Source organism: Sinohyriopsis cumingii, chromosome 6, assembly GCF_028554795.1.
Source record: "Sinohyriopsis cumingii isolate HCF-2022 chromosome 6, ASM2855479v2, whole genome shotgun sequence".
Taxonomy (NCBI): Eukaryota; Metazoa; Mollusca; class Bivalvia; order Unionida; family Unionidae; genus Sinohyriopsis; species Sinohyriopsis cumingii.
Genome location: NC_142966.1, coordinates 151,703,843 through 151,723,665, shown reverse-complemented (window position 1 = coordinate 151,723,665; position 19,823 = coordinate 151,703,843). Strand labels below are relative to the sequence as shown.

The 19,823-nt window shown below is 37.0% G+C and overlaps 1 long non-coding RNA gene across 1 annotated transcript in view; it reads right to left on the bottom strand.

The window, feature by feature from the left end:
* Positions 1–2,227: 2,227 nt before the first annotated feature.
* The window catches only part of LOC149798267 (uncharacterized), a 176,962-nt gene continuing 159,366 nt past the window's right edge, over positions 2,228–19,823 (bottom strand). The window contains exon 2 of the long non-coding RNA XR_016421613.1: positions 2,228–2,833. This is a non-coding gene — a long non-coding RNA (uncharacterized LOC149798267). The remainder of the gene's footprint in view (positions 2,834–19,823) is intronic.

Sequence of the window (19,823 nt, the reverse complement as noted above, 5' to 3'; positions counted from 1 at the left end):
TTTCTTCAAATAAAGAGATTAGAATGTTATCATACATGCGCGCGCGTTTCCTGGCTTTTTTTAAAACGATGTTGACATTGACCATGATATGATCTTTGTTTGTTGTCTAACTCGAATTGTTGAATAAATTAAAAGAAGAAATGGGTCTCCAAGCGAGAGTGACAGTCTGCTCTATTGTTACCTTCAGCTTGCGACAATCGGGTTGAAATTCCATTACACCTTACAAAAGGCAATTACTAGAAATCGTCAGAGAAAGTTTCATCCGGCGTTGTTCGGGAGCTTTGACCTTTGGTCAGTACGAGCCAGCTTTATTCTGCTGTGCAGAAGTTTAAAACTTCCCCGAGAAAAGGGTATAAATCAAACTGCCTGAGCGGTCGCAGAACAATCAATCTCGCGCGGTTTGGGATTTGGCGGTTATTCGGCTTGACTGTCAGACTGCGCCTGGGGCTAGCTAGCGGTAGCTAGTTAGTGGGATTAGGTCGCCGGATAGATTCCATTGTGAAGTACACGTGTTTCAATAGCTTTCTGTCAGAATGTCGGGAGTGACTCACACTGTTACGGATAATGTACAAAAACCTGAACCAGTCGAGAAATAGATAAACACGTGCACATGTATATCGCCGCAAGCATGTCATAAAGGGGAGATAACTTTCAACACGCAAAAATAGATGCATGGACATTCTTGAACTATTAAAACTATAGACGTTAGCTTCTCCGATTTAAATTTGTGTCGATATAAAATTGTGGGCACTGTGTTGAGAAAAGCTGCTATTGTTGTGTAAAAAAATGATGAGTGCATTAAATAATGATATGGTCTAAGCTGGGAATTAATACAGACCATCAAAAGGTCAGGCATTTAGTACATAGACCTTGCTGAAATTCTTTAAAACTGTTAAATTCGATAAATTTCACACCGCTAAAGCACAGTTCAGCACCATTGCCAATAAGTCAACAACTGGCTGACTTAACAGCGAATTTACCCAAACCCTCCTTCTAACCCAATGCGCCCAGTTTATTTTTTCTTTTCTTCAGAAATATACTGACTTAATAGTGAATTCACCCATTTCCTCTCTCCAACCCTATGCCCCCAACTCACCCACACCGCATCTTTTTCTCTCCAGCATTTCCAATCTCTTTTTATGAAATTATATTATTGGATTTTGCTGTACCTCAATGGGAATGTAAGACATCTGAGAAGGAACAGTCTCGTTTTAACATAGTAAATTAAATACTTTTAGTTTAATCTACTCGAGTCAGTTGGTTAAAGAAAACATTATTCATTTCTTTTAAACAAATTATTATTAAAAGATATTTAAGAACACAAGATCTTGTGATAGCAGCGGACCCAAGACAAACATCCTTCTGGTATATACCACCGAGACTGCTAACTTGATGAAACCGTTGGAACGGTACCTCCAGATATTCGATGTCAGTGTGATTACCCTGTAACGGTAACTTGTGAGTAAGCCTTGTCTCGCCTGCCTGCTATTAGATGGATTTATTTGCCTTTGTTTCAGAGTCTCTTCTATTTTTCTCTTTCAAAATATCTAGATATGTATCTATAAGGATGTGTTGTTGTGGATGAATGAATGAACAAATGTGTATTCCAGTAAAATTAAGTTTGTTTTGCTCAACATATTTTCATATTCTATCAGAGACGAAAGTCATTAGTCTCTTCTCGTGTATTTTAGATCATATTTCTGATGCCTATGCATGTTTCAAGCCATAATTCCTCACAATAGCTATACAAAAAAAAACACAAAAAAACAAAACAAACAAAACATAATAAAAGCTGCGCTCTCAGTTACCAACGCTTATTTTTTTCCGTGATTCTGCATTTCCATACAAATACTTTTGGAGGCGTGTCTTCCATTCGACATTCCATATGTGTTTTTAGACAAGACGGTTGTTAACACGAGAACATTCTTGCCCAAACGTGACTAATATTTTTTCGTGAACGTTGTTCTCGGGGTAAGAACTCACACCATCCCTGAAGCTGGAGTGGAGGAGAACGTGGATGTTGAAAAATGCTGAATCGGATACGATATGTTTGTTGTTTAGAGATCAAGTCTAAAAATGTGCGGTTGAACAGGGATATTCAAGAACATTTGCTTGTTATTAGGCAAAATTCGCCAAGTAGGTCGTCCAAAGACGGCCATTGTGTTGAGAATAAAGAAAATACAGAGAGATTTCCAGTTTAGGAGTAATATTAATGCAAATAGTCAAATATGTAGAAATATTTTATTCCTAGTTTAATCTCGGATCACGTGACTTCAAAAAACAACAACACGAGATTAAATTTGCCGGCAACTTGAAGAAGTCTGGAACTTGATTTTAAGGATGTCATTTTGTGATCAACCAATCGCACGGGACATTAATTGTGCAACAACCTTTTTCATTGGCTGAAATGTTAAACTGTCTTTGATCTCGAGCACAGACTACATACAGTGATATAACTTTTGCCCATTAAAGATTTAATACTTCATAGTATTTCCAAAACGTAAATTGGAGATCGTCTGATATGAATAGTGGTATAAATGACGTTTGCCGTAATTAGTTGATGTAATTACTGCCGTTCTTGGTGCATAATATGCCATTTGCTGTCAACTAGCCATACATACATGGGTGAATTAATATATTCTTGCATGATATAGTTGTTATCATTGTTTATAGTTATTGTCATTGTTGTCGCTGATGCGGGAATTCGTACTGTTCATGTGTTTACCTCGATAATTCAGATTTCTGGGATGATTCTGCTTCCTTAAATAAATCTTTATCCTCACATAATAAGTTCTTCTGACTTTTAATGCTAAACCGTGTTCATCTGTTTCATCTGAAATATATTTGATAATCAAAGTTACATTTTATTGAACAAAGTACGTAAACTTCGAAAAGTCATTATTAGCCGATTTAATTTCAGAGTAAATATAAATTATCATTTGTCAGTCAAGCAATTCAGTCCGAGAGAAATATAGGTTTTATGTGTGAAATTTATTGAGGATTTATCGCTGATAATAAATTCAGAAAAGATATTTGTTTATTTGTAATCTCCTTTTTTTCTAAAACAAAGAATAAACCAAAGAGATACACGAGCTATCGAATTACTCCGATTCCTTACTTTCGTAGACATTTCTTATACTTGCTTATTCAAATGGAAACATGAGGAGTTCAGCTTAATGGTGAATTAAATGGCTTTAACTACTCACTTCTCTCCAGAATTACTGGTCCCCAGTTGCAAATAATAAAAGACATTCAATCACAAATATTCAATGGGAGTGATGCACCGGTTTTCGATAGTTTACATTTCCGGGTCAGTAAACAATTTGTTCAAGTCTGTTCAGGAACAGATAGTATCAGCCATTAGACATGTGCCGGGGAAGAAAGAAAATGGCACAGAACAATTTAGTTTAATTAACATTTTTAGACGAAATTCTATAGCTATCGGGTTTCTTGTGCAGAAGTCTATGGACGTCTCCTACGACATTTTTCTAACTTTGAGTCAGAAAATATGCCAATATAAACAGTACTAATGTTTTTTTAAAGCCACAGATCAAAATTAGGTGATACTTGATAAAGCAGTTTGTTGTATTCATGTATCGTTTAAACAGACGGGTTGGATTTCTGTTTATTATGTTTTCCATTCATACGCGTGTGCAATACTATGGTTGTACAGTCCATTTACCCGTCTATCGAAATGGGTTAGGCAATTTGATACTCCATGTTTCCATATTTCACTGAAAGATTTTAGCCGATTTCTATAACAGCTAAATCTGCAACAGCAACCACCTGCATATAAAATCACACATATGTATATAGTTCACCTGCATTTTAGTCTCTTTCAACATATATTACTAAAGATCGGCTCGTAGGCGAAGACCCCTCGCTCGTAAAGGCCACAATCCACAGTGTCAGAGTTGACTTTATGGACTTGTTTCATTGTAGGTCAATACAAATTTCTCAGTCTTTATCAATTCTTTATAGAAATAGACTAAAATATTACCATACGCATTTAGAAGTAATCCTTGTATATGTATCGAACGGTCATATACTAGGAACAAGCAATGTCTATGGCTTTTGAGTGAGATCCGTTCGCATCGTGTAGGCCCGACGTAGTTCGTTTTAACAACGACTATAACCGACTGACTGTCTTTAATATAACTCAGATTAATTTCGATTTTTCAAGCTGAACGATTAGATTGATAACAATAAGATGTTGTCACTAGTACTATCATTTACACTTTTCTTATTCTGCCTTACACACTTATGTCAGTAAAGCGTCTGTCTGTGTCTGAACACTTACACTTATAGTAACGTTCTGTGATGTGAGTAATGGGTTTGAATTGGTCTGAACGTTAGTTAGGTGATGTCTACAAATTAGGAAGACTATGATAAAAATTGGAAAGTGACGTCCTTGTTGTTTTTTTTTTAAATTGTATTTTAAAAAGCTATCATTTGGACGTTGTCAAAGAGTCTCTTATCATATTGTTCGTTAGCCTAGCTGCAGAGCTAAGACTATCGGCGGGTGGTCCACAAGGCTTGGTTTTAGGCCCTCCTTTATTTCTATTTTTTTTATATGCCATAACTGATTTACTTGAACCATAGGCACTACTTTTGCAGATGACCGATCCGTAAGATATACCTTCATTAACCAATACAATTTACAGTCTGTTTCAAATATACACTTTTCACAAAATTTAACTCTGGCCAAGAAATTGGTCAGATAACCTTCAGTGAATAAGAAACCAACATTCTGTTGCTTTCGAAGTCTCAGTGGGATAAATCTAACTTAAAATTGTGTTTTGATAAAGTAAGATTGAAACCGTTTACCAACACATAAACATTTAGACCTTCCCGTTTATAAGCCGAGTCAAATTGCAAACAACACAGATCCTAAGCTGTCATAGCATAGTGCGCATGCAAACCAGATTATGTATTTTTATTCTACTGGTAACTACTAACAAACTGCACAGATCCAGATCTCCCGGCGTATTATTTGCCGACAGATTTGGGTCTGTGTAGTTTGTAGCTGGACTCATCTTATAAGTGAATATATACGGTATTGTTTCTTTGAATCTTATATGGTTGTATCACATTTAATTATTTTTTCAATGTGCGTCAAAAATATATATATCCATGGTTAAAGCAGTCATAATTAAATACAATTGCAAATTATTATTTAGCATTGGTAGATAACATCCTGGAAATCGCTCTAGATGTATGGAATAATTCCTCCAAACTGGAATCCAATATGCATTAATTAAACCTAAAATAACTATAAATGAATTACCTCTGTATGGGGACATAAATCTAATTTTATAATATAATAATACAGAATTATTTCGCCCATAAGTGCATAAAGGTTAAAAAAAAAAGATTTTAAAGGAAATGAGGTAGCTGGTGTACGTGTTTTGGTCATCTGTTATATTTATCTTTCCTTATTAAAAATTGATTACTTTGAACCAGCTAAATGATAGCTCCTGTCGTATCTTTTTTTACCTTAAGTTACTAATTTATATTTCGATTGGAGATTGTTTGTTTACTTGTGGAAAGTGATACATTGTAAATCAACACTTTCCATCTATCTACACTGATTTAACTATACGATTGTTTTAATTTAAATTGTTAAAATTGTAATTGATCCTGTCTGTAAAACAAAAAATAGTTTCCTTCGTTCTTACTGTATTTCTGGGAGGGGGGTGGGTTTGCTGGGGGCGGGGGCGGGCGGGGGTAGCTTGATTGCCTATCTGTCATCTGAGGAACGTTTTGGGCTACTAAGGAAATGACATCAATAAGTTGTAATAACTCGCATCCAATCCCGAATGTGTCATTTGTAACAATACGTTGAAAGTAAAGCAAATTAGTCAAAGGTACATTTTCTAAAAGACTATAATGTTTGTAAGCCGTGGAAATGATTGTAAGTCTCCAGCCGATGCTGGGATTTGTACGATTACGCCAGGCTTTGTTTATTCTCGGCAAATCGTCGAATGTTTCACTTACATGGGTGTAGTTTTTAGCATTACATAGAAACAAAGGGAAATGACCACAAGTTTTGCTCCGATTGCACGTTGCTCATACGGTTTATTCCCGGCAGAGAGGTTATACTATAAATGCATTAAACAAAATATGATTTAATTTTTTTTCCTTCTATTTAATGGGGTGGGGAAGGGTAGCGGAAAGGACAGGCGCAAAGTAGATGCGTTTGATTAAGCTAAAAATTGATTGAACGGAAGATACTCTGTTGCATCATGTATTGCTATCATAAGAATCGTATACTTTATGGTCACGTGATATTCTCTTGGTAGGATCCTTTTCTGCACACAGACCCTTTGCAGGAATATTTTGGATACTCGCTGTCCACGTTTTTTTTTCTTCTTCATATCTTATTCGTATTTTACAGCACGCAATCTTTCCTGCAATTTTTTGACCTGATCACATCGTACTTGACACGCAGAGTAAAGAAAGGGGAATTTACCATTAATGTATTCTTTATGTCGATAACATTTGCTGCGAGATCGAAATACTAATAAGATGGCTTGCATAAACCAAAATCCCAACTGTCCCCAAAGCACGGTTATCTTTGCGGTTGACATTATTCGTGTTCAGCTATTTACCAGGTCGACATATGGAGACGAGAGTTGAAAAGTCACGTATGATCAATCAATGCTTAAATACATCTTAACAAATAAAATTAACCGTAGAATTTCTCCCTCTTTCCGTTTTATAAAAAAAGATTACTTTCATAGCCTATTGCGCAATGCGTATTTATTGCACGTGCAGTAAGGTGAATTATGGCACAGACATACACGTCTTTACACTAATACACATTCTGGAATATCCTGTTACATCATAGACACATACCACTCAACACTAATACACATTTGGATACATCCGGTATAGAGATGTGCCAACTAAAGCGCATGTGACTCAATGAGTAATTATCCACAGTGTCAGTACTGTATCAAGACATGATAACCCACAGTATAACGTGGCTGATATTTCTAAATCATTAATCACCTGTAGTTAGACAATGTTTTATGGAATTATATCTCTTAAGTATCTCTTTTAAAGAAGGTGTGAACGATAATGTCTTCTTTACAGATGATGTATTCTTTTACAATTAACGGATACAAATATTCACAACGTTTAAAAATGTAAGAATACATCTTGCCCAGTAAAACTGTTTCAATTCTTGGAATGTCTCCAATCTGTGTGATACATGTTTTTTTTAATTAAAAAAACAAAACAATAATAACATCAATAATGAAAATAAAACACACAACCCCCCCCCAAAAAAAACAAGAGGACGATATTAAATAAAATGGAAGAATGAGAAGAGACAAGAGAAGGAAACATTAGCTCGACAATCATACGTTGAAAATATATGTGACACGAGATATTGTAGCGACAACGTCAACGTCGGAAACAAATCTTAAATAATTAGCTTCGGTGCATTTTTAAGTCTACCTGTCACGAATGAAGCCAGCAGGCGTAAAATATCAAGAGATAAACAGGTTCATCAATACGTCACATTTCCATGTTTGCTTTCTGAATTGCATGTCTTTGATAGATTTTGAATCTATTCAATTTTCGTGGGCGAGAGATCAGCCTGTTTCCACCCACATCCGACAATGACAATCCGGTTCTCAATTATATCCACAAATAAGGACTTCTATCCGAACACGGCAGTGTGGGTCGGACCGGGGCAGCACATTAGACTCGCCGATCACTACAGTCGTTTTGCAGACTTTCTGGGGAAGATTGATATTTCTATTGCAGCAGAACGAATGTCATACGTGGCTCAATTGATATCAATAGCTGACGGTGGAAATCGATAGTGCGTCTGCAAACAGAACATATTACTTACATGCTTATGGGCTTAGTTATGTATGCGGTTGGGAGAAGCCAGGCTTAGTCTTTTGACAGAACGCATGAAGTTCAGATTCCTTATTTTCGCCATATAGATGATCATCTCGGCATTGGCGTTAGAGTGATCAATAGTGTTCTCCAAATATACATTAAACTGATAAATGACTTTTCTCTCTTCTGGCTAATGGGCTTCTCAGAGAGTTAGTGTTTTACGATGCTTTAGTCGCATTATAGTTTTACCGATTGGGTGTCAGAAGCTGAAAAATTCGAAGATTGCTTTTGCTGTACATTATTTAATTAACTTTATCAAAGCGGGAAAGTCTATATATTTTCCATAATACAAAGCCGTGTGTTTGTCATATATGCTAATGAAAGAAAAACACAATTTCTAGCGGCCTGACGCTCCATGGTTTGAACATTTTTTTTTTACATCCCTTGATATCCTAGGTTGATACTACAGCCAATTAGATTTTTAACATCTATTCGAAGAGCTTCTTACACAAAAATATAACACAGACACCATAAAACTGAGGATTAATTATGGCGAATTGGCCGGGGAAAACTGATCAAAATTGGGAATCTCTTTGATCTGGAGATTTTATTGTGTTTCATCAGTATACAAGATATAGGGAAATTAATGACATTGGTCACAATAGGCATACATATGAATGTGTGTGTGTGTGTGTGTGTGTGTGTGTGTGTGTGTGTGTGCTTGTGTTAATCACTGAATGATTTTGTTGCTAAGTTTAGCGGAACATAAGCACTTGAAACACTATTTAGTGCCGAGGCATACATGTATGTATGTATGTATGTATGTATGTATGTATGTATGCATAATTTTACGGCATATCAACACGATTCTAGTTGCATAGTGCAGAACAAAAGCTAGATACCAACACTGACAAAGGGAAAAATAAATGTTCCAAAATCTCATGAAGACCGACCACTACAACCAAATCTTTATATAAACCGTTAGAGCTAATGCAAAATGTACGAATATTGCAAATACTCCCAACTCTGCATCGAAAACAAATCTAAAGGCAAAAACGGGTAAAATACTTAAATCGATGGTCAAATACTTCTTTCCATATAAAAAATCAATACCTTCTAAATTTAGAAGTAGTGACCTGTATTAATTGCCTCTTACGATGTGCAGGAGGGTGTATGCCATGCTTCTCCCGCATCCCTGAGCCCGCGGGCAGTCAAGAAGCATATCAGTTGTTTTTAGTATTGACTATCCATCCTTTAGTACCTACTAAACATGTTGTCCCATTGTAACCGAGTTTGTTATGGTGAGAGAGACTGTGGTGTTATCTGTTTATATGGTTCTGATGTTTATTACAATGTTTTTGTCGCTATTTGATTAACAGATAGCAACGTGTCGAGTACAGAAGCGACGTGACGCCGTATTGCAGCTTGTATAATTTCGCTGTACAAAATTCTTACATCCTACCTTAAAACAAAATAAATCTAAACCAAATCAGATTCGAATCAGGCCGATAAAGTTTCTAATTAAACAAAGGTTAAGCCCAAAGTCTCAAAATCCGATATGATACATGGAGTAAGTCTGCGTCTGTAATTTTTAAAAGGCGTCACATGAAGAAAATTATATAAATTTTATGATTCTTTCTTTAGACTAATTTAAGCTCCAGACTGTCAACTTTTACGACTTTGAGCTTGAACGTGAGTTACTTGCTCAAAAATGTCTCGATAATACGAGGTCAGATTAGATGATAACACGAAACCATCGAGTTCGACTATGGAACTTGTTACAGTAACATCGAGGAACAAAAGAACCGTAAATTATTAAAAGAGTAGCACAGTCACGAGTTACGAAGACCAAGAAGCCAACACAGGAAAAGCTATAGAAACATCGAGTCAGACCAGATGAAATCCTTATATTCGAATAAGGAACACGTCGCAGCCACACTGTCAAACAAAACAACCAAATCATCCATTAAGTCGTGCCAAGAAAAGCACATAAAGTCAACAGTTCGGGGATATGAAGCCATAAGGTCAACCAGTGGAACAATAAGACCATCAGGTCAAATGAGATGATTACCTGACACCGTGAATTTTGTCGCAATCACATAATCAAATAAAATAACCCAAATAACCATACAGTTATTCCTTGTGAAGCACACAGAATCAAAATAAATTTGGAGCTCTGAAACCAATACAGTCAACTATGTGCACTTATTACATCAGATAGGTGACTTCACGAAACCATCAAGTTCAAGCAAGAAACTCGTCGCAGCTACAGAGCCAAACAAAAGAGCACAATCAACCACAACATCGTGCCAAAATCATGTCCTAAGGTATCAAACAAGACTGTTATGTGCAGACTTTAGTTCATGCCTATGAATTCTGTTAAAAAAATAACGGTTGCAAATCATGTGCCCAGTCAGCTGAAGAATGTCAATTAATGTTAACAGGTTTTTAAACCACACTGACCATATTGCATAGCCGAAATATTTGTATACCGTATACAAATCAAGACTAAGAATATACCACATCTAATACCGAGAAAGTGTATTAATCAGACGAGTTGAATCATGTAACGTCTGATATAAAAATATCAATCGGACATTAGAAAAGCGGTCACTTTATTGCATGATATGCAAAGTGTAACCTTACTATAGGAAATAATGAGTTAACAAAGTTGCAAGACCCAAGAACAAACACGTTAAATGTTGATTTACGCAATACATTTTAAGTCAATATATTTTTAGATTCTTTTTACACGCTCTCTTCCATTGCCTCAAAGTGAGTTTGAGAAATATCGCCAGCAGATGACAAATGAGTAAAATTTACGCAAATGTTTTTATATTACTATAAATTTGTAGGCACTAAATAAGTTTGCATGGATATTTTCGTGCACAACGTTGTTTCCATAAACTGTATAATTTGTTATTTCATTGTTTTCAGTTCTGTCAGATGAAGTGAGAATATACAAAATTTGCTTTTCTTTGGGCCTTGAATTGTTTTCCTTTGACTTTTCCATTGTTTCGAGGTTTTGAAGTTATGGAAAAGAAAATATTTCACGCCGGGACTAAGATGTTCATTCGAGCGATGCTAATTACTGGAAATAATTTGTAGCAGCTGTCGATGTTTTACTGTAATAAAGAAGTTTTGAACGTCGCAAAGTATCGATTTCGAGTTTTCATTTGTTTCAAGATTTCAGTGTTGCAGGAAAAAGAATGCTATACACCACGTCTGAGCAAGTCATGTGAATAATGCCGAGTATATGAGTGTATGTTATTCGAATTATAGAAATTTGACTATAGTTACGAAGTTTTGGTTGTTGAAAATACCAGTACTTGTTTTCGAGGTTTAAAATAATTCGAGGTTTTTGATGTAGCAGGAAAGAGAATGCTCTACGTTAGACCCGAGCAAGCCAGGTGGGTGATGTCGATTACTCTAGCGATTATTTATTCATAACTACCCCGGCTATTTATATAAGACAAAAACTAAGCAACACACGTATGTCGGCGCTGTAATTTACAGAAAAATATATTTTGTTCGCCGGAAACCCCCTCCTAAGAATCCAGTCTATTCGGAACACTAAGATTATTCCAATGACTGGATTGACTTAGTATGAACCGAGAAGGTACGAATAAAAAAGAGTTTGATTATTCGTAGTTTCTAGGGGAATCATAGGTTGTTAATAGCCGAAGTGGTTCGAATGACAGTTTTCGGCATACATTCGAGGCATGGTTCGTAGGAAGGACCCCAAAGGCGCGAATAGTAGTTGTTCAGAGGTTTCGAGATAGCAGAAGAATATAATATTTTACACCTGACCTTAGTAAGCCATTCAAGTGATATCGATTACTAGATATATTGTTTGGAGCTTTCGAGGTGGCAGGAAAGAGAATGCTCTACACCGGACATGAGCAAGCATAAGATTGTTGCCGGTTACTTGAGTGATTGATGTTTGATTTATCAAGGATTACTTAACAATGGAACCCGCTACTGGATAATTTTTGAGTGTAACAAGGCAGTGGCGTCACTGAGGGGTGGGGGTGCGGACCTCACCGAATGACATCATCGGGGGTGGGGTGGGTGCGGACCGCACCAGATGACATCATTGGGGGGGGGGCACAAAATTGACATTATTAAGGATTCTCTATGGTCTGTTAGGGAAGGAGGTTCAAGGTAGTGACAACATGATTTACCTGGGAGTGACACTAAGGATTCTGTATGGTCTTTACCGGAAGGAGGTCCAAGATAGTGACAACATGGCTTACCTGGGAGTGACACTAAGGATTCTGTATGGTCTTTACCGGAAGGAGGTCCAAGATAGTGACAACATGGCTTACCTGGGAGTGACCCTAAGAATTCTGTATGGTCTTTACCGGAAGGAGGTCCAAGATAGTGACAACATGACTTACCTGGGAGTGACACTAAGGATTCTGTATGGTCTTTCCCGGAAGGAGGTCCATGAGGGTGACACCATGTGTTACTGCACTGGGTGATACCAACCCTAGTGACGCCACTGTAACAAGGTTCCTTTTAAACGTAGCAGTTACAGCCGTGGCTACGGTCGCTGTTGATTATGTTCCTTCTCACCACTGAATCCACACGCTACTAAAATAGGACACCATTACCATCAGCATGCGTACATTTTCAAACTCGTCAGAGCATGGAGAAATGGAAGAAGTAATCAGTTTGGCACGATCAAGCTGATCCTTCAATGATTACCCCCATTACCCTCTCCTCCTCCCCGCATTCAATGATTACCCCATTACCCTCTCCTCCTCCCCACAACGTTCGAAAATCTGTAAGAGTCCTGATTTTCAACCGGATAAAGTGCATATTACAATACAAATCGCAGATGTTAGAAATATGTGACGGTAATAATTGAATCATATATATTGCTTTAGTGAAGAGGAAAGTGGACCATGAACAGACTGACATCACACAAAGTCACTTACTATGGGAATTTCCGTAAACACATAAAAACAATAAAAAAAATAAAATTGCCTGGAAAAAATGGGCAGCCGCTCCTGCACATAGTATATCGAAACTTGATCTCGAACAAGGATAGCATAGAAGTGTTTCTGCACTAGAATCGCCCCCTTGGACGTACAACTAGACTCGCCCCATTGTATGCACAACAGGAAATCATACATTCTTCACACCACTAGAAATAACGAGGGAATTGCATGGAGATGAAGTACATGTATTGGTGTTACTTAAAATCAAAACTTTAGCCCATGGACAATCGTACCGAAGACAGATATGGGGAGATGATTTACTGTGTTTTGTCATTTCCTCTGTGACTGTGAACAGACCACTGTATATGTACCTTATTGGCCAATTACATGCCTGCGCTCAGAATTCAGCAACCCAAGCCGGTCTGTTTGAAAACCCTGGTATAAGCAAACCAACAAAAGCATCTATAATTTTTGTGCATACTTTTAACGTACTACCCTACAAGGAAATGGACTTACTGATCTGTAGAAATTCTTAATTTTGTTTAAAAATTGTTTTAAAAAAATAAATAATATTATATCTTAAAGGAAACAATGGTCATTTCTTCTCTTATAAATCGACATTATTTTCTCCACCTGTTTTGATTGATATTAAGCTCTAGGCTTTGATAATATACATTCTTCTCAATCGCCATTGATACAAGGAGTTGCGTTGTTACATATATCAAGCTCAATATATACACACAACTGATCCAATACATAATGCATTTTAAGCAGTCTGCACCTATTCATGGAGTCGAATTACGCTTCGAGCCCGCCACTGATTTTAGAATGCGGATCTTTCCATTAACTTCCCATAATTTGTGTAAATCAACATGTCGTTTCATTGTGAATCTAATGTGGTGGAAACGGAGTCTATGGCTTTATTACATCCATCACGCAAGCCTTGAGAGTACTGAATATTAATCTTAAGCTCCGTTGAATCATACTGCATAAACTTTCAGGAGCCGTGGTGGCGACGTTAGAGCATGCTGGACTCGTTGCGTTGCGCGTTCAAGTCCTGCCTGGTTCCCGTCCACTGCCCTGGTGCATTTGTCGGCAAGATTATCGACTATTATTGTCTCGACACTAAATATTATTTCAAGTGTTTATGTACCGCTAAACGTAACAAAAAATAATTAAGTAATTATCACACACACACACACACATACACACCCGGAACTGACGAAGCAGCTTGTAGATAAGTCCCGCCATTAAAAAATAGCGTTAGTGCCAGATCGTGTCTACAAAATGTTGAAGTAACTTTGCTATTTCCTGTTAATAATAATAATAATAATAATAATAATAATAATAATAATCAACATCAATAAAATTACTTATAGCCGGTTTTCTTTGTCGCTTAGAACTTTGTCTTTTACGTTTTGCTGATCGTTTCGTTTCGTTTAAGATTAAACTATTTTAAATCCAGGTACCGCAAAGGGACCGAACGCAGTAGAACACATTCGGCAGGCTTTCAATAAAATTAGATATTCTAAAGATATGGCGCTGACACACATAGTTCAAATGACTCATGCTTAACGAATTCTGACAAAAAGAACAAGTATCGCAAATTATGGAGTTTAGTTTTAAAAAATAATTTCTTTGACCGTACGTTAAACGTCAATCACTTTCAGTTCATTATCCATACCTGAGGGAGGATGGACCAAACTAAATAAGTGTGGTCTTACAATGGGTATGTTAAATTAATCAATGTATATCCTCATATGTTGATATCATTTCTTTACGTCCGTAGAAGGCCAATTAGACCCATGGAAAAAGGAATATAAGAATCTTTGAACATGTACATGTAGATTTCAGCCAGCGTCATTTTAATAGGCAAAGTCGAAGAAGTAGGTTTTCAATACTATCTTAAAATAAGAATCCTTAACTTAAAGAAAAGAATGTCTTCTAATAACGGATTAAAGACTTGTACACAGAGCAAGGAAAACTTAAACAATACAAAGTCTTCTATTAAAAATATGGAAAGTACTACACTTACAGGCTGAAGTGAAATTATTAGGTCGACTGTTTCAATAGTTCTCTTTCTCATCACATGACATTTTGGCTACATATCATTGCGTCTGTTCTAATTACCTTTTCACAGTTTTACCACATTTTGGACCAGAGGAGAATAGAATATACAAAACCAGTCCACACATTACGCTGTATCTGAAATCTCCCGATGTTAACTATCTACGTTTCTTGTTGTAATAATTTAACGGTCACGCCAGCTCGTGCGCCTGAGAATTGATAACGTAGTACTGGTGGAGTTTTATCAGGTTTTTGATTGATGTAAGGAGCTTTCTAGCTTGTTATCAATCCTTGACATTAACCAGTATCCCTTACTTTAGAAGCACTTCTGCTTCATTTATAAGTGTTTTATTGGCACTCAAGAAAAACAAATTCTGAGATTATTTAGTCAATCTTGTTATTCAGCTTGGTCCTTAACATTCGTAAAGATGTCAATAACTTCGTGCTTGACAGAGGTAGATTGTAGAAGTGAGACGGATCAAATACGAATAGATGTCAATAACTCTGCGTTTGATATAGGTAGATTGTAGATTGTAGAAGCGAGACACATACTTGGATAACAGGTTTGAACTGGGGAATGCAGGACGTTTGAGTCATATTACTGGAAATAAGCAATGACCGACGCAATCACAATACTGTGACACATTTTAGTGAATATCAAGATGGTCCAATATCCTTTAATATACGTGACTATCATCTCATGTAATTTCTTCAGGGATACTTTAAAATCAGAAAAAAAATTGTCTGAAAATACTTGTAAACGAATCTCAGTTGTTGTTTTCTCGTATGCCTCGATATTGTGCTTGTGTCAGAAATAGTTTGTTAGCAGTAAAGTGGCTTTGGTTTTTGTAAGTGTTTTAAATTACGCCTCGCATGTAAGACAAATATCCGCGGCAATCAACTGCAATTAATGTGATTCAAATCTCGAGTAAAATAATGCTATACATATTTAACAGATTATACATTTTTTTCAAGACTTCCTCGAAAATGCTATGTTATGGTGGCTGCATGAAAATTTATTTATTGAGGAGTAATATTCACATTCGAGATGAAGACTTTGTTTCTTATTTTTTAATTTAGATTTTAAGAAGGTCTTTTGAAAACGTGCACATAACATCAAATATGCGATCAGCTATGAATCATTTTGAAGATGTGTACATGTATTCGATCAGCTACGAATCAGGAATAGGTTAGAGCCATTCTGATTAAAATCAGATCTCCACTGTCCTACGAGAAGGTCTGATAGTGACCCCTTAGGGGTCGTGTTCTGGTGGCCTTTGAATTAGCCAATGGAAATATAGCTTTCAGAACTTTGAAAGCGAATCAAATCGTTCGATACACATTGATGCTCTTCAGCCATACTGCTCAGTCTCCGAAACGCGATGGTATACAACTTCATTTTATTGGCTGATAAAATTAGCAATTATGGTAATCTGTATAGGTCACCAGAATATGACCCCATACGCGGCCGATGTCAGATTTTCTCGTAGGAGGGACTGAGATTAGAGTGTGGTCAGTCTGATTAATGTTAAAATCGCTGAAATGGCGGAGATCTGAAGGACACTGATAGGAGATTGTGTTATGTTGATCTTTCGATTCACGAATCAAATCACAGCTTTCACGTTTATAAGGTGAAACAGTTAATTTGGAAAATATCGCTTCCAATGATTAGCCTCCCTAACACGAACTGTAACGCTTATTCTAAGTGGTTACTAAAAATAAGCGGACATGAAATCCCAAGGTTGGAAGAAAGTGAACCATTTTCGATGTCTCGCAGATCTACGTACTATAGGTAGAGCTCGATTTTAATCAGACCCAGAGCGCGATATAACCTTATTTTACGTTCTTTATTACCAGAAACGCATGAATCTCCATCAAATAGAGATTCTAAATAAAATAATGATTGGTTGAAATGAGAAATAAACAGACGAATATATACATTGAGGTGGAGGAGAAAGTTTGCTTGTAACATTAGCCTCCACTTGCCAATTGGTTTAAAACTGTTTGTAATACAGTGAAACAGTATTAGATTTGTCGTATGTATGTAAAACGAACACCTTAATGGACATTCGGACCAAAAACTTGGGTGGCAGAAATACGGGAAGAGATACATTTTAGCAAAATTACAATTAATACAATTTTAGGTTCATTATTTGGATGAAATAAAGCCAAACATCCTTATTTGGCAATTTTATTAAATGTATGAATTATATCCTATTTTTTTAATTTTGTTTGAGAAACTTCATCAACGTCTTTCACTGATCCCATATATTTTGCAACGCGATGTGGTAAAGCAGCGACGCCATGTAGATCAGTCAGGAAAGCAATGCTGTGTTGAATGAAGAAATCTGTTAATATTGTTATAAATTATAATTGCCGATAAAAGTTTCAATCAGAGCTGCCTATGAGATCTCTGTCAGGTTACCGAGTTAAACACATACGGCATAATTTCACTTGATGTAACTGAGTCACAAGGCGTTTTACAGGTAAAGAGCCATGACAGATCATCTGGTGTACTTTTCTAAATATTTAAACTCTTCACGTGTTTAATTAACTCGACGTTTAGAAAACAAAATCTTTGTTATTTGTCGAAAAATTACTTTAATGCACGCAACATTGCGTGTTAATAAAGAATTTTATTGCTTTTAATTACCTTAATACTCTTGGTTGTTTCTGACAGCCTTTTATGTTCAGATAGCGTATCGGTAGAACCAGATTTTGAATTGGTTTTCATCTGTTACTCTCACTTTACGTGACTAATTTCTCTGGGTTAGAATCTTTTTGTAAAATCCATGGTTGTCTCCTGGGCAACTAGCTAAAAGTAGCTGGTTGCCAGCAGATTGTTTTGATTGTTTGGTAAATTACTGCGATTGGTCCCAGTATTGCTGTAATAAAAATTATTCAGTACTGTCCTAATTTCATGCAATACTTGTAGCTCATCATCATTCACGCATTAAGAAAGTGTCACAAGTTTACAGACATATACTTTAATCTGTCTGAGATCAGGAAATAAAAGATAATCAAACCATGAATGGACCGAATTATGTTGCCCGTCATCTTTCTACTAGATGTCAACCTGACCAGAAATCTATCCGTATGTTCGATGTCCTCAATTTGCGTCGTTACGGTTTAAATTATCTTTAATCCGATACTATTAATCCTGTGTCTAAACTGTAAGGTAATTGTACATTTTCCACGAGGGAATTTTGTGTAGCTATTGCCCCACAAATCAATATAGCTTGCAACAGCTACTGCAAATAGTTTTATTTTTTTTTTAAACTTGCCATATTCCTCTATTTCTACAGTGAGTGCCTATTTCTTCAATTTGCAAACGAGAAAGCGTAGAACAGAAACTTTAGCATTCATTGTGACAGTTCAAAGACGAGAGATACTGCTGCCATTTGCTGGTGTGTTGACAAAAGACGAACATTCAGGAGTTTTGTCTCTTACAGGGTTAACCTTGATGGGCTGGCATTATGGGTTGTGATTAGTTATTCAAATAACAAGTAGCCGACACACTTCGATGAGTGTCGCCTTTTACCGAAAGTAATCAGCTGCGGATTTTTATTTTGATAATTTCATTACCCTGCTCTAAGCACTCAGATCGACAATGTAATGATCAAATGTTTGTCGCTGGAAAAGATATATATACAGACTACGTGGATGCCTTTTTGAAACTGAAATTAGAAGCCAGCGGCTCTCCTTCCTGGTGCCACACTCTCGAAGATCAAATGAAATTCAAAGAGAAATACCGGGAGCAGGAAGGCGTCACTTTAGACTACGTGGAGAAATGCGAAGGAAGGCGATAGTTTGCCAAAGTGATGTTATATTGCTTATGGGGTAAAATGGCACAGCGACCGTGTTTACCCAAGACGGAGTATCTGACAGAACCTTTCCGCTACTTCCAGATGATTCACGACAAAGCCAAATACATGAAACACGCGGACGTCGCTCGTGAGGACTTCATCTTAGTCAGTTACGAAGAACTGGACTTTGTAGAAGCCAAAATTTTAGAAATGTCATAATTAAGACTTACGTGCAGCCCATGTTCGCTTAAAATTGTACGAAGCTTTACAACTGTTAGGAGGTCGCGTCATTTCCTTTGACACGGACAGCTGCATCTACATTGATTGCCTGTGTCACCGGCATCGTGACATCGAAGGAGACCGTTTAGGAGCCTGGACGGACGTGCACCCCGATGACAAGATTCTAAGTTTTGCTATTAGCAGTCCTAAATATTACGGCTACGAATACCAGGAAAACGAAGGAGAAGTGCACACGGAGTGTAAAGTGAAAGGATTGACTCTCAGTTATCGCAACAGTCGAGTGGTGAACGTTAGCGTGCTGAAACGTATGCTGAAAGAAGCCTTGCAGTCTGAACAGGATGGAAACTTTAAAGTGACCACCTACGAACCGCACAAGATTGTACGTTTACCCACACACCAACTCGTCAGTCGACCTTTGGAAAAAGTCTATCAAATCTTGTACCAGAAGTGAGTTCGGCTCCCCAACCATTTCACATGACCTTACGGTCACGTCGATATTGGTCAGCATATAAAAAGGGACAACGTCCAATACCGATAGTTTATTGTAACTACCAATACCAAGCGCGAAAGATGAATACTTTTAAACAGACATCATTCAAGTTAGGGGATTCTCAAGTGGAGTGTGATGCTGTGCCTTGCAATGAGAACGATGCCGTATGCTGTAACCTCAGCGATTTAGTACCACATCATGGCAACGTTGCTATGACTACTACTACCACTACACCTACCATGGAAAGTGATGCTGTGCGTGTCAAACCTGACGAATGCAAAAGCCATGGCACTCGTTACAGAACACCTTATCACTTTACTGGTTTTAAATGTCAATGTCATCCTCTACGTGAAACCATGCAAATACCACCCTACGGATGTCATTCATCAGTAAGCAAACTTTTTGCGGATTTCATCA